This window comes from Cetorhinus maximus, chromosome 21, assembly GCF_964194155.1.
Source record: "Cetorhinus maximus chromosome 21, sCetMax3.hap1.1, whole genome shotgun sequence".
NCBI classification, from domain to species: Eukaryota; Metazoa; Chordata; class Chondrichthyes; order Lamniformes; family Cetorhinidae; genus Cetorhinus; species Cetorhinus maximus.
In genome coordinates this window covers 13,999,599-14,015,465 of record NC_135899.1, presented here as the reverse complement: position 1 = coordinate 14,015,465, position 15,867 = coordinate 13,999,599, and positions in this window count along the sequence as shown.

Genomic DNA, 15,867 nt, shown 5'->3' with positions numbered 1-15,867 from the left:
TCTCACCTCGGGAGTTCAGCTCTTTGCCCATGTTATATATCTTTAAAAAAAGTGACTGTGGCTCAGTCATACTGGGTCTTCAATTACCTTTTCACTTCATTAAAACAGAAAATGTTGGAATTTCTTAGCATGTGTGGAGTGAGAAGGAATTACCATTTCAGGTCGATAAGCCTTCATCAGAACTGGAAGAAGTTGGAAATGTGATAGGTTTTAAGCAAGCACAGAGATGGGGAAATGGCTGAAAAGAGCAAAAGGGAAGGACTGTGATAGCCTGTGAAGGCATTAAATGACCACGGGGATGATGGTACAAAGGTTCAGATTAGGATAAGTGCTGAAAATTAGTCTAGACAAGGTGTAAATGGGAATACCAGAATCATCACAAACAGGCCCCTTCTCAGAGCGAAAAGAAAATGGGGGCGGTGGTTATGATATGAAATAGTTGAGTCCAGTGTTAAATCTGGAAGGATTCAACAAGATGAGGTGTTGTTCCATGAACTCAATTTGAGCTTCATTATCACAAGGTAGGGGGCCGAGGACAGAGAGGTCGGAGTGGCACTGGAATGGTGAAGTGACAAGGGAGAAAAATCCAAAGGCCATGCTAGTGGACTGAACAGGCTTATTTTGCAAAGCGGTCACCCAATCTGTCCTTGGTGTCTCCAGTACACAGGAAACCACGCTGTGAGCAGTGAATAGAGTATCCTAAATTGTAAGAAATATAAGTAAACAGCTATTTCACATGAGAGGAGTGTTTAGGCAATTGGATAATGGAAAGTGAGGAGCTAAAAAGGCAAATGTTGCATATCCCTGTAAGCAGCTAACTCCAGGAACATCAAAACAGGATGAGGCCATTCATCCTTCGAGTTTGTTCTGCCATTCAGTTAGGCCATGGCTGATCTGTATTTTAACAGCGTCTACTCATCTCTGTTCTGTAATCCTTTACATCCTTAGCTAACAAAGAAACCTATCCATCTTGGCTTTGAAATTTTCAATTAGCAGCTCTTTGTGGAAGTGAGTTCCAGATTTCCATTACCCTTTGTGCTAAAATGTGTTTCCTAACACCAAGGATGAGTGGCCTGGCTCTAATGTTGAGGTTAAGCTCCTTTGCCTGGATTTTCTAACCAGAGGAAGTAACTTTTTTCCATCCACCCTATCAATTTTAATAACCAATTTCCCAATCCAGTCTTCCGCCTGCTAAGAGCACCTGAAATACATCCAATTGGATTTGTCAGTATTCAGACATCCGTAGCACTGCCTAAAACAGGTGCTCAGCGCCTTGCAAGAGGGGCTGACAACTGTTTCAGGAGTTGTCCCACAAATTCACCAGCACTGATCAAAGTTGGAGCCGCTTTCCCCTGCTCAGAATGTTGGTTGTTTATCCTAGCTGACCAGCAGTCCTTAAGGGGACTGCTGGGAGCCCATAGACCAAATGCTTTCCCCCACTGAAATCCCTCCTTAGGGCATTGAGGCTGGCCCATATTGGGCTTCGGGAACCAAGGAGTTGTCTCTGGATGGGTATCAGCGACTCTCCAGAATTGGCCAGATGAGGCAGAAGGTCTAACGTTGGATGAGCCTTGGGCGCCTGCCTCAGTCAAGCAACCATTTCAACATGAAAGCAGGCCTGAATCATTCTTCTGATTTCCACTTCGACTGTGACAAATTGCAGAAGACTGGTTTTTTTCCTTCTCTTGCATCAAAGAAATTTTTTTGCTGAGAGAAGGATGAGAGTGTGGAAGTCACGGCCACATGGACTGGTGCAAGAACCTTTTATGGGACGCTAGATGAGTAGAATGGAATAAAAGGCTCGGCTGATAGGGCGGGATTTAAGTTGGGTGACAGGGGGCCAGTGTCAAGGATAAACGCTGGCATAGAGTTACATAAGCAAAATACTGCAGATGCTGGAAATCTGAAATAAGAACAAAAAAAATGCTGGAAATACTCAGCAGGCCAGGCAGCATCTGTGGAGAGAGAAACAGAGTTAGCATTTCAGGTCAAGATGACCCTAAAACAGAACTCTGTTTCTCTCTCCACAGATGCTGCCTGGCCTACTGAGTATTTCCAGCATTTTTGTTCTTACACTGGCATAGAGGTGTTGGGTAGAATGGCCAGTTTCTGTGCTGTAGATTCCATGTTGTTTAATGTAATGTCAGAAAGAAAATTCTTTTCCGCAGAAAATAATATTTTCTCAGGTAAATGGTTTCCCCAAAGGAAAACAGAAGGAACATGTTATCTTGATTGAAAGTCTTTGTGTTATATCATGCTGTAAGTCATACCACCAATTTATGGCTGCAGTAACATTCTTATCAGCATCTTTGGGCACATCAAGTAATGAGGAAATGATTGCAGAAAAAATTCAAAGTTGTTTTTTTCACAAGGTAACTATAGATGCCCATATCATGACGCACACACATCTCTCTCTCTCTCTCTCTCATATGTTTATTATTACACAAGATTTTAACATTCTGAAATGACTGCACTTCCAAAAGTACTTAATTGTGCTTTGCTCCGTGGATGTGAAAGGTACCATATAAATGCAGGCCTATTTTTCCTTCCTTCTTTAAAAAAAAACTGATGCCAAATTTTTTAATGACTCATAGGACCTGACATTTATGCCAGGAATAGGGGTGCAGTGGTAGCAGCTGGGAAATCACAACCGTCTTTCACGGCAGGAAGTGATTTGGATTATTTTTCTCTCTATTTTTGGACTGGCAGGTAGGCAGATTGAGAGGCTGGCTGTGGTTTGGGGAGGCCTGCAGGAACGTCACAGCTGGGGAGCAAATGGGAAGGAAAGAGGGAGGGACACGACATTGCATGATGGTCAGATTGCAGGTCACGGGGTGTGCCACGGAGAGATTGTGGATCAGGAAGAAGGTTGTGGGTTTGACACAGTATGGGTGGCCAGGGTACGGTGGAGGCGGGGTGGGGGAGCAGTGAAGTGTGTGAGTCGGCAGAAGGTCGTGGGTCAGGAGGGAGATCACGGATTGTGAGGGGAGAGGGGTGTGGGCAAATATAAGGAGGGGTGGAATGGAAGCACTTTAACTTGCGGAAATAGGGGCTTGGCACTCCTACTCCCCCTGGCCCACAAGCATTGCTGGGAAGGCAGTTACCTGCTGGATCTGTCCCTGTCTCTACTTCCTTCAGCTGCTGGGTCTCCTGAGCCCCGGGATACCCAGACCGCAGCAGATAGCCTCTAAGAGCTGGGGCAAGAGCAGGCTAATCAATTCCAAACCCAACCACCACCACCTCCCTCCTCTCCCACCATTAAAACTAGTAGTGGACATGTTCAATTTTGGTCTCACAATTGAAATTCAACTGCATTCCCGGCCCCACCCCCAGACCCTCGATTGGCACTAATTTGAACCTATCCCACTCAACAGAGAGAGCTAACCTGATTGGGTCAGGGTATTGTTTTACATTGGAACCCATTTTGCTCCCATGGCTTCAACGGAGAGTAAATTCAGAAGGGTGCAGAAGGCTGAAGGCCAGAAGTCCCCATTGGCCTGCCCAGGTCATGAGGTTGATATTAGACCTGAATCTTGTTTATCCATTGGGCTAAGTTTTACGGCCCCATCCCATCAGTGCGATCTTCCCAAATGGACTTTTGAAAGGCTTGCCACATTTTCCGCCCTGTCCCAGCCACGACAAAATTTTACTGCCCCTCTCGCCGGTAGGATTTCCCCATCCCGCCAAAGTCAATAGGCTTTTGAATGGCTTTGCTGCATCTTCTGCCTCGGCCCCGTCATTCCGCCCATTGACTCACTCAGTCGGTGTTCAGGAACGTGTCAGGGGAAAACCAGCTCGGGCTGATAAATTCCCATCATGACAAGAATATTAAAAAAGCCATCTACGAGCCAGTGGAACATGCGGTGGGGGCGGGGCTGGAAAATGCAGCAAGCTGTTCAAAACTCCATTGGCCTCGGTGGGAATGGGAGATCCTGTCGGCAGGAAGGGCCATAAAATTCCACCTATGCGGCCGAACTATCCAGCGGCACGATTTAATGGTCCCGCCGAAGTCAATGGGCTTTAGGACAGCTCGCCGCATTTTCCAGCCCCACCCCTGCCGCAATGGGACTGTAAAATTCAGCCCGTGATCTCGGAGACTAAGGCTCGGTTTGCTCACACACTGTTCCACACCCTAGCCAAGAATGCCAGGGCTAATTTTGATACCGTGTTTTCCCTTCTGTCTGAAGATGAAGTGAGAGATCTTGGCGCACAAGTACATAGGTCCCTGAAGGCAGCAGTTCAAGTAGACAAGGTTGTAAAGAAGGCACATGGAATGCTCTCCTTCATTGGCAGAGGTATAAAATATAAAAGTAAGGATATAATGTTAGAATTGTATAAAACACTGGTGAGGACACAACTGGAGTATTGTGTGCAGTTCTGGTCACCACATTGCAGGAAGGATGTAATAGCACTGGAGAGAGTGCAGAGGAGGTTTACAAGAATGTTGCCAGGGTTAGAAAAATGTATCTACGAGGGGAGATTGGATAGGTTGGGGTTATTTTCCCTGGAACAAAGAAGGCTGAGAGGTGACTTGATTGAGGTGTATAAAATTATGAGGGGAATAGATAGAGCGGACAGGATAAAATTGTTTCCCTTGATGGAGAATTCTAGAACCAGGGGACATAGATTCAAGATAAGTGGCAGAAGGTGTAGAGGTGACATGAGGAAGAACTTTTTTACACAGAGGGTAGTGCGTGTCTGGAATTCGCTGCCCAAGTTGGTGGTAGAGGCAGAAACTCTAAACTCTTTTTAAAAAGTACCTGGATCTGCACCTAAAGTGCTGTAAGCTGCAGGGCTATGGGCCGGGTGCAGGAAGATGGGATTAGAAAGGGCACCTGGGTGTCCTCGGGCTGGCATGGACAAGATGGGCCAAATGGCCTCCTTCTGTGCTGTAACTTTTCTGTGCTTCTAGGTTATCTATCCAAATTTTTTTTTGAAACATTTGCAGGGCACCATTTCAGGGAATTAACTTCTTGGCGTGGAGCATTCTTCACTATGGATACATAGAATCATAAAATCATACGATTATGGAATGGTTACAGGACAGAAGGGAAGCATTCGGCCCTTTGTCTCTGAAAGAGCAACCCAGCGAGTCACATTCCCCCTATCTTTTTCAGATAGTTCCACGTTTCTTTTCTTTTCAGCAAATTCTCCAATTCCCATTTGAAAGCCATGATTGAATCTGCCTCCACCACAAGCTCCGGCAGTGCATTCCAGATCCTAACCGCTCGCTGCAAACAGCAAGTTGCTTCTTTTTGCCAATCCCCTTAAATTGGTGTCCCCTGTTTCTCGACCCTGCCACCCATGGGAGCAGTCTCTCTCCATCCACCCTGTCCAAATCGCTCATGATTTTGAACGCTTCCTCTCAACCTGCTCTTCTCTGAGGAGAAAAGCCTCAGCTTTTCCAATCTACCTTCAAAACTGAAGAGCCCCTCCCAATCCACCATTCAAATAAATCCTACCTGCACCCTCTCCAATGCCGTCACACCCTTCCTAAAGTGTTGTGCCCAATACTCCAGTTGAAACTTAGCCAGTGTTTGATAATGTTCAGCATAACTTCACAGAGTGCTGGAAATACTCAGCAGGTCAGGCAGCATTCCTGGAGAGACAAACAGAGTTACTGTTTCAGTATTCTTTTTTTCAGATTTCCAGCATCCACGGTATTTTTCTTTGTCATCATAACTTCTTTGCTTTTGTACTCTACGCCTCTATTTGTAAAGCCCAGAAGCCCGGAAGCTTTATTAAATACTTCTCAACCTGCACTGCCACCTTCAGCAATATGTTCACATTTACCCCAAGGTGGCTTTACTTCTGCACCCCATTTTGGAATTGTACCCTTTAGTTCATATTTCTGTTGAATGTAAACCTCATTAATGTCAGTGGGTGTGTCAGTGCACCAGTAATTTACTGACAGGCCACTCACTGCTGGCCAAGTTCCACCCCTTGGCACTGAGCCCAGCAAAACCAGTCTGTGCAGATGTTTACGCTTCAGCACCAGGTTAGATAGGGGCGTTTTGATCTACTTACCCACCGGTAAACTACTGAGCTGGGGTGAAACAATGGGAATCGGGGGAAGTTCTTCCACTGATTGGAGTCATACCTAGCACAAAAGAAGATGGTTGTGGTTGTTGGAGATCAGTCACCGCAGCTGCAGGAGTTCCTCAGGGTAGTGTCCTAGGCCCAACCATCTTCAACTGCTTCATCAATTACCTTCCCTCCATCATAAGGACAGAAGTGGGGTGTTCCCTGATGATTGCACCATGTTCAGCACCATTTACGACTCCCAGATACTGAAAAGATCACCCCTTGATGTTCAATGGCATTACCATCGCTGGATCCCCCACTATCAACATCCTGGGGGTTGCCATTGACTGGAAACTGAACTGGACTAGCCATATAAATACTGTGGCTACAAGAACAGGTCAGAGGTTAGGTAACTCACCTCCTGACTCCACAAAGCCTGTCCACCATATACAAGGCTCAAGTCAGGGCTGTGATGGAATACTCTCTACTTGAGTGGATGAATGCAGCTCCAACAACACTCAAGAAGCTCGAAACAATCCAGGACAAGCCGCCCATGTGATTGGCACCCCATCCACCACGTTCAACATTGACTCACTCCACCTCCACACAAGGGCAGCAGTGTGTACCATCCACAAGATGCGCTACAGCAACTCACCAAGCCTCCTTGCAATTCACCAAGGCTTCTTCAACTGCACCTTCCAAACTCGTGACCTTTACCATCTAGAAGGACAAGAGCAGAAGATAAATGGGGACACCACCACCTGGAAGTTCCCCTCCAAGCCACTCACCATCCTGACTTGGAACTATACCTTGGAACTATTTAACCCCCTCCCTAACAGCACTATGTGTGTACCGACAACACATGGACTGCAGCGGTTCAAGAAGGCAGCTCACCGCCACCTTCTCAAGGGCAATTAGCAATGGGCAATAAATGCTGGCCTAGCCAGCAATGCCCACACCACGTGAAGTAATATTTTTTTAAAAAGCTGGAAGATGTATCCCAAACTGCTAAAGATAATTAAGGCCCGAATACGAGAGGTCAAATGATTTCTTCATGCCCCACTGACGAATAAGAAACTGCACTTGCCTTGGCCTCTTCTGGCCCTGCTGCTGAATGCTGCTTGTCAGGAAGATATAATAATTCTTACAATGTTATTGGGATTTATTGTAGAGTAAAAGTGGGGTATGTGTCCATGGGTCTATGTTTATGTGTGTGTCTGTTTGTGGCTTAATTAAATCAAAGGCAGCCGGTCTGCAGGCTTTGAAGTGCCAGAAGATAAGCTGTGTTTGAAATATTAAGTCGGTAAACAAGGAGGAAGTTGTAGAATGAAAGAGGTAAAGGGAACATTGCATTGTCGATAAACCAGACCAGCTTGGATTCAAAGAGAGGGAGTGAAATATTACACCTAGCCAGGGGAGTGGTAAGAAACAGTGTGTTTATTTTTTCCAGAGATTATTGGTAAATGTGGTATGATGAGAGATTTTTGTTATTAGAAAGATAGGGCAGAATTTTCGGGCTGACATGCGGGTGGCGGAACCCTCACATCAGCGCTTAAAATGTCGCGCGAGCGTCCTGACCTCAGTGCGCGGCATCGCGATATTTCAGTCGGCGGGTAATTGAAGGGCTCGTTAAGGCCCTTAACTTGCCAATTGTCAAGGATTTTGAGGGGCCGGTGTGAACTTCGGGTCGGCGCACGGGCCCAACAGGCAGATGGGTAGGAGAGCTTTTAAGAAAACTCATGCAATGTCGGATATGTGGACTCAGAGGGGTTGTTCATGTTTTCCATGAAGTTTTAATTGCTGAAAGTGTTTAAAAGTTACCTGTGGGATTGTTAGCAGTTCTCATCGATTTCCAAGAGCTTCTTGTGTACTTTGAAACCAGTCTGCAGACAGTAATCTTTCTCGGGCCTGCAGCTTTCCGGAGGCCTCCATTTAGCCTGGGGCTGGATTCTGACATCGCCATTGGAGGCAGCTCCTCTGAGGAGGAAGGGAGGGATAGAATAAGGAGGAGGCCAGGACAGGACAATCAGCCTCCAGGGGAGCCACCTTTGGGAGGCCAGGCGCAGGCACAAGGGGCGCAGGGCCAAGAGGTTGTCCAAGGTGCAAGGGGCCACAGAAGACGCCACTATCCTGCTGCCAGGGTATACAGGCGGCGAAGCAGCTACCTCAATATGACTGAGGTGCAGTGCCGAAGGAGGCTGCGACTCTCAAGGAAGACAGTCAACTATATCTGTCAGATGATTGGCCCTGAGATCTCCGCTAACTGTGTGGGTGGGCACCCCATGCCAGTGGCTCTGAAGCTCACAGTTGCCCTCCGCTTCTATGCCTCTGGCTCCTTCCAGGGCTCGGTGGGTGACATTTGCAGTGTCTCCCAATCAGCTGTCCACAATTGTGTCAAGCAGTTACAGACGCTCTGTTCAGACGGGTATCCAACTTTATCCACATCCGCTGCGACCAGGCAAGTCAGGCACAGCGAGCCAGAGGCTTCACGGCCATTGCTGGCTTCCCCTGTGTACATGGTGCAATAGACTGTACGCACGTGGCCATCAAGGCGCCAGAAGGTGAGCCCGGTGCCTTCATGAATAGGAAGGGCTTCCACTCCATGAACATGCAGATAGTGTGTGATCACAGGATGCTGATTCTACAAGTCTGTGCAAGGTACCCAGGCAGCTCCCACGACACCTATATCCTCAAACACTCCCAGGTGCCGGGGCTCTTCAGTGCTCTGGTTCGGCTGGATGGATGGCTGGTGGGTGACAAGGGCTATCCCCTGCGAAGGTGGCTCATGACGCCACTATGCAGTCCAAGAACAGAAGCTGAGGAGCGCTACAATAGGAGCCAGGGCACCACAAGGGCTGTGGTGGAGGGAGCCATCGGTCTTCTCAAGATGCGCTTCCGTTGGCTGCACCGCTCAGGGGATGCACTCCAGTACCCCCCAGACCACGTCTCTGTGATAGTGGTAGCATGCTGCGCTCTGCACAATCTTGCGCTGGAAAGTGGGGATGCAGTTGACGATGAAGACCTTGATGCAGTGGATGAGGCTGCACATGATGAATCCAGCAGTGGCTCAGAGGATGAGGAAGCACAGGGCAATGATGAGGGGCAGCACGCCGACCCGCTACTGCACCAAGGAGGCAGGGACACCCGGGACAATTTAATCCAAAGAACTTTCAGCTAGCTCCACACACATGGATCAGCAGGACCAGCATTGCCTGCCGCATCCACACGTGGCACTTATGTGCTACATCTTCCACCTCATCAGCTGCAACTAAGGGCTTAGTACATCAATGTCCATTCAAACACTCATGATAAATATGTGAAAAAGAAAAATGCAACACAAACAAAAGACCCTCAGTCATGGTAACAAAGGTGGACTTTATTCTGTCCAAAAGAAAAGCAAACAACACTCCACTGCAATAAGAAAAATTTGGGTCCCTACTCTAAGGCCAACACAAAATCACCAGTGACATACCCGTGGAGTGCCTAAGGTGCCTTATGCTGACGTTTGCAGGTGCTACATCTAGGGGCAGCCCCATTGCTCCGAGTGGCTTGTGAGACAGCCTGCTGACTCTGCTGTCCTGTTGGCCTCGATGATCTTGGCGGGCGTCCTCTGGCCCGTGGAGCTTGTGATGGCCCCTCCTAGGAGGGAGTGGCCAGTTCCTGAACTGGCACCTCCCCAGTTGTCGCAGCCTCAACGGAAGAAACGTTGACTGGCAGAGGGGCGGAGGAGCTGCTGCCCTCATCCGGAGCGCCCTAAGAGGAGCTCGCAGTGACTGCAGGCAGCTGCTGTGCCAACGTAAGGTCCCTTTTGACCTCCCTGCTCACTGCAGATGCATGGGCACTGAATGCCGATGCTTGGTGCCCACAACATCTCCCACATTGGGAATGACCACCCGCGGCCAGTACCGCTGTGAGGGCTTGCAGGTCAGAGTGTATCCCAATCATAAAATGTTCCATTCGATTGAAGCCCCTCTCTATGAGAGTGGCCAATCTCTCATTGGATGAAGCCTGAAGTTCTGCCCTGAGGGTCAAACCATCACGTGCACTCTGCCTGGACTCCTCCATCGCAGAGAGCAACTGAAGCATTCCCTCATACAACCCTGACAGATGCAAGCGCACTTCCTGCCACCTGTCCTGCAGCTGCTGCATTGGGGACAACTCCAGAGGCACGTCATCAGTGCCAGACTCAGCATGTGCCTCATCCCCTGCAGCCCTCCGGCTGCTGGTGCCAAGGGCACTCTCTGCCCCGACCATCTCCTCCAGCAATCGTGATGTGCCCTCAGCACTGTGACCCGGGACACTAGCCGATGGTAAAGTTCCCACCGAGGTGTGTGTGTGTCTGCGCTGGTGCCTGGCTGGCTGGCTGAAATGATGTGCCGCAAGTTGCACATGTTGGCCCTCAGGTGTGGAGGGGGGACTGCGGGGTCGAGGTGCGGCTCACTGTGGTGGTGATGCTGAAATTAACAACAAGGACAGTGCATCAGTTAGTGTACATTTAGTTCAACCTTTCATCCCTTTTCCCCCAGCCTCATAAGTCGCTCACCCTTCAAGACCCTAAGGAGAAGAACATTAGTGAGGTGGAAAAGAGTCAAGAGGAGCCCCAACCATTAAACGCACATGCAGACAGGCTGGTCAGATGGCCTCAGGAATGCCACATGGAATGTTATGAACCATAGGAGTGGGGAGAGTGCAGAGGGACCTGACCTGGATGCATTGTGGCCTGGATAGTTGCGGGGTTGAGGAAACATCACAAACAGTAGCGACATTTGCTGTTGATCACAGGAGATTGAGAGATCACATTATTGGCCTTCATTCCGTAAGGAGGGGTATAGACTGGGTGGGCAAAAGGCAACATTTCCCCTTGGCGCAGGAATGAGTAATGTGGTGACATTTATCTAAGTTGAGTGCCATGTGGTTCACAGCTGAGGTGCTGAGGACCTTTTGGACAAAGTAATGTGGGGCGCACTGGCTGAAAGGGTGCTGGAGATCCCAAACCCCCTCAGATGCAATAACTCTTTGGCTGTGCAGCAGCGATCCAATGGCATGTTAGACCATGGGGATAGTGGTCGTAAATGGGATAAGGTGACTTTGGAAGGTGGTGGAGACACAAATCCTCAAGGGGACGAGCGTCCCTTTTGTATGACCCACATGTCAGAATGTCTCAGTTTGTGAATGAGCATTGTTTCAGCATTAACGATTGCAGCAACCATCAGTGCTTTGGATGGTGGGCAGGCAGAGTGGATGGGACTGTGGACCTCAAATACCTGGCCGTTGGAACCCAGCCTCTCCGCCCCTGGCCACCCTGGCCTCCTGTCTCCTGCCCAGCTCCATGGCCTGTTCTTCAAAGGTTGTGAGGCGCTGGAGGAGGGCGTGCCCACCTCCAGTCCTCTGGCGCTCCCGGGCATTGGGGTGACTTTTTGCCTGCAAAACAGAGAAGAGGATTTATTGGGACTCCTGTAGTCTGGACGCGCACACCGCACCCCAACCATAGTGGCCCATCTGAGGCCTCCAGCGGCTCCTGTCCACACTTTTGGTGAACAGTCACCAGAAGATAGTACGGCTGCTCCCAACCCCCTCCCCCAATGGCCACCTTGGACACATTTGGTGTTCATCACTTTGAATATCACACGGGCCTTAGCGACCATGGCAAGGAGGCACAACTAGGTGCGGCGCCGATGCCAGCAGATGGCACTTGGCCAAAACACTTTGAGGCACCTCTTGCACCATCTCATTACCATCAATATGACATGTGTTGGAGTTCTGAATATGTGTCCAGCTGCCTCCCCTGCAGGTTGCTCCCAGACTACTCAAATGCCACAAACACCAACATATGCTGCGAGGAGAACCCATCTTCACCTCAACCACTAAGGCTGATGTAAGCATGGTCAGTACCCATTTGCCCACCCAGCGTGCGCCAGATGCCCTATGCAGTAACGACAGCAAGACATGGTGGGGGTGCTCAAAGGCTAAGACTGCCTTCTGGGTCAAATGGCCAAGACAGACATGGTACTCACCCGTCCAGAGCGCAGCAAATCATTGAATCTTTTTCTGCACTGGGTACCAGTGCGCCGCACATCATCATGGGCACTTACGGTGTTACCCACCTCCTCCCACGCCTGGCTGGTGACATGGGGGGCGCTCCTCCTCCCACCCTCCGGATACAGCAGGTGCCGATGGATAGACACCTCTTGGAGGAGGACAGCAAGGCATTCATCTGAAAATCGGGGGGCACAGTGGCCCCCCCGCTGGCCTCTCCTGCAGCCTGTCCCCCTCCTCCTGCTCATGGTGCTATCCAATTGGTCCTCCCTTCCTCTCTCCACGAGTGGCCATGGTGCACTGCCTCAAACAGGCTGCCTGGCCATTCTTTATACAGGCTGCCTGCTCCCCATTGGAACCGGCAGTCTGAGGCCGCCCGCCCCCGCGACTATTTTCCCGTTCTCCACGGGAGTCACTTACCCGCAGGGTGGGCCTTAATTGGCCCGCCCACGGAAAATGGCAGCACGGCCAGTTTCTCCAGTTTTAATCAGCCGCCCGCTAGCCACTGAGTCGGTTGAGTGGAAAATTCTGCCCAGTGTGTTTATTTTTTTCCAGAGATTACTGGTAAACTTAGTACTATGCGAGATTTTTGTTCTTAGAAAGGTCAAGTCCAAAGACAGAGTGAAACAATGGGAATTTGCATTCAAAGAGGAGAATATTTACAAAGGAGTGAAGGCTGTGTGTAAGGGTACGCATTATAAGATCCAACAAGCCTGAAAAGGCTTCAGCATCTATACCTCAAGCTGCTGCTTACAAAGTACTGAAGTTAAGAAGACTCACTTTGAGTTGGATTGTGCAGGGTATCATGTTTCTTTGCCGGGATCTTTTATAATCTGTGTGTCTTAGTGTTGCCTTAACAAATGTGTAACTGGGAGTTAGATTAATTAGGGGATTTAGAAGTTATCATAGTAGTTATTTGTAGATCTATGTATATATTTAAAATAATTTCTTCTATTAATAAACGTTTAATTTAATTTTTCAAGAAATCTATAAGACTTGGTGGTCTTATTACTGCTGAATTCAAGGCATCATCTCGAAATTTATATAAATTGCAAAACAGTTGTGGCAGTTGTTTCAAGATTCCCTTTGGGATTTGAGCAGCTCAACATTTACCATCGGCTGTGCCATAAAAAAGCTGAGGGCTCTTTGCGGGAGATTCCTTGATTAGTTTGGAGTTGGTGAATCTTAAGGTTACGAGTATGAGAAGCACTTTGAATTCAGGAGCTGGTGTGAGGTTTTTTTTCAGTGGCTTTGGCAGTTGCTAAGACTTGTCTGGGAGTTGGCTGGTTTCCAAAAAGTAACTAAAGTTAAGTTAATGTAATTGGCAGTTAAATTACATTTGGGGTTACCTGCAGGGGTGAAAAAAGCAAATATAATTGAAGGTACAGCACAGCATTTAAAGTTTGAAGTGATACCTACACTAGTGAGTCACAGCTGGAGGTAGTGAGACTTCAGTTAGAAATGAAGAAGCCTAAACTTGAACAAGCAAAGGACATGAACAACTTGAGCTAGAGACAGCGGAAAAAGAAAAAGGAAGAGCATTTCAACAGACAGGAAGACAGGAGAGAGGAAGAAAACAAGAAAGGGAATTACAAATGGTGAGGTTAGAAAATGAAGAAAGAAAATAAGAAAGAGATAATTCCAGCTTAAAATGTCAGCAGTTAAAAAAGAGACATCAGTAGGTGAGGAAGGACTTATTTCCAGACCAGAACCCAGTGGGGAGATGTTTAACTTTGTACAGGCTCTTCCAAAGTTTGAGGAAAGGGATGTTGAAGCATTCTTTATTTCATTTGAGAAGATAACTAAACAGGTCAAATGGCCACAGGAAAACTGGACATTGTTGTTACAATCCAAGTTGGTGGGTAGAGCACATGAAGTTTATGCTTCACTGTCAGAAGAAATGTTGGTGAGCTATGATGTGGTAAAAAAAAGGCAAATTTGAGTGCATATGAGTTGGAGGCATGCAGGCAGAGATTTAGGAATATGAGAACACAGCCTGGTCAAACTTATGTTGAGTTTGAAAGAGTAAAACAAAGTTATTTTGACCAGTGGATATGGGCATTAAAGATAGAGACAACTTATGCAGCTCTTAGAGAGGTCATTCTTTTGGAAGAATTTAAGGATTCAATTCCTTCGATAGTGAGAACTCATGTGGAAGAAGAGGGTTCAAATGGTAAGGCAAGCAGCAGAGAAAACTGATGATTATGAGTTAGTTCATAGAGCTAAACTTTTTTTCGTCACCCTTTTAAATCATGACAGGATAGAACGTGGGAAGGTGAAAGGTAGGTGGGTAGTCAGGGAAGAGAAGGAGTGGGTGGAAATTCACAGGAAGGCTTTGCTCAAAATACAAAGTAAGGCACTGTGGGTAGAAGTGACATTTGAAAATTGAGGTGTTTTCATTGTAATAAAGTTGGACATACGAAATTTGTGTGTTGGAAATTGCAGGGAAAATCTGTTGGAATTATAGGGGTGCAGAAAAGTTCTGGAAGTAAGAGTTCTGTGAGTCCTGGGATTCAGGTGCAGGAAAAAACAATGGTTTGTGCAGAGGTAAAACAGGGAGAATCAGTGATAGATAAAGAAGTGGGAATGTGTTCACAATTTACCCAAGAAAATTCAGAGGAGCAGGTTGCAGAAATGTTTCAGAATTTTGTGTGTGAATGGAAAGTCTTTCCATGTGTATAGGGTGGAGTGGGTAAAGGGGTTAAAATCTTAAGAGACACAGGGGCTAGTCAATCCTTAATGTTGTGGGATAATGATATTTGCTGTTCAGAGGGAGTATTGCAGGAACAGGTGATAATAAGTGGGGTTCATGGAGATGCTAAACCTATTCCATTGTGGAAGGTAAATTTAAAGAGTAGGTGGAAAACAGGTGAGGTGACTGTTGGAGTGAGGGAAAATTTGCACATTGCAGGGGTTCAATTTATTCTGGGTAATGATATAGCTGGATTACAGATGTAGGTGATGCCTATGGTAGTTTAACAGTCTGTAGAAGTGTTTCAACAGAAGTGTTGCAGAGAGAGCATTCTAGATTGTTTCCAGATTGTGTGATAATGAGATCACAGGCTCATAGGTTGAAACAAGAAAAACAGGAAGTTCAAAGGCAGGGAGAAGGTGTGGAAATCCAATTAGCTGACACTAATGAGGTTTGATAAGGTTGTTCAGGAAGAAATACTGGAAGACAATTCAGCTTAAGTGTTCAACTCAAGGCAGTTGATAGATTTACAGAAAAAAATGATTTGCAAATACAACATTTGGGGATTTGCATTCAAAGAGGAGAATATGTATAAAGGAGTGAAGGCTGTGTGTAAGGGTAAGCATTCAAATATCTAAAGTGTGAAAAGCCTTCAGAACCTATGTCTCAAGCTGCTGTCTACAAAGTACGGAAGTTAAGAAAACTCATTTTGAATTGGATTGTGCAGGGTATCATGTTTCTTTGCCTGGGTCTTTTAAAATCTGTATCTTACTGTGCCTTACTGAAAGTGTAACTGGGAGTTAGAGTAACTATGGGTTTCAGAAGTTATCATAGTAGTAATGTGTAGATCTATGTATGCATTCAAAATCATTTCTTCTATTAATAAAGGTTTAATTTAATTTTGTAAGAAACCTACAAGACTTGGTGGTCTTATTACTACTGAATTCAAGGCACCCATCTCAAAATTTATACAAATGGTAACAAGTTGTGGCAGCTGTTTCAAATTTCTCTTTGGGATTTGAACAGCTCAGCATTTACCATCAGCTGTGCCATAACATGTTCCCTGGTGGCCTTGACACCAGGTGACCTGAGCTGGTGTGCCACAGCACAGATGG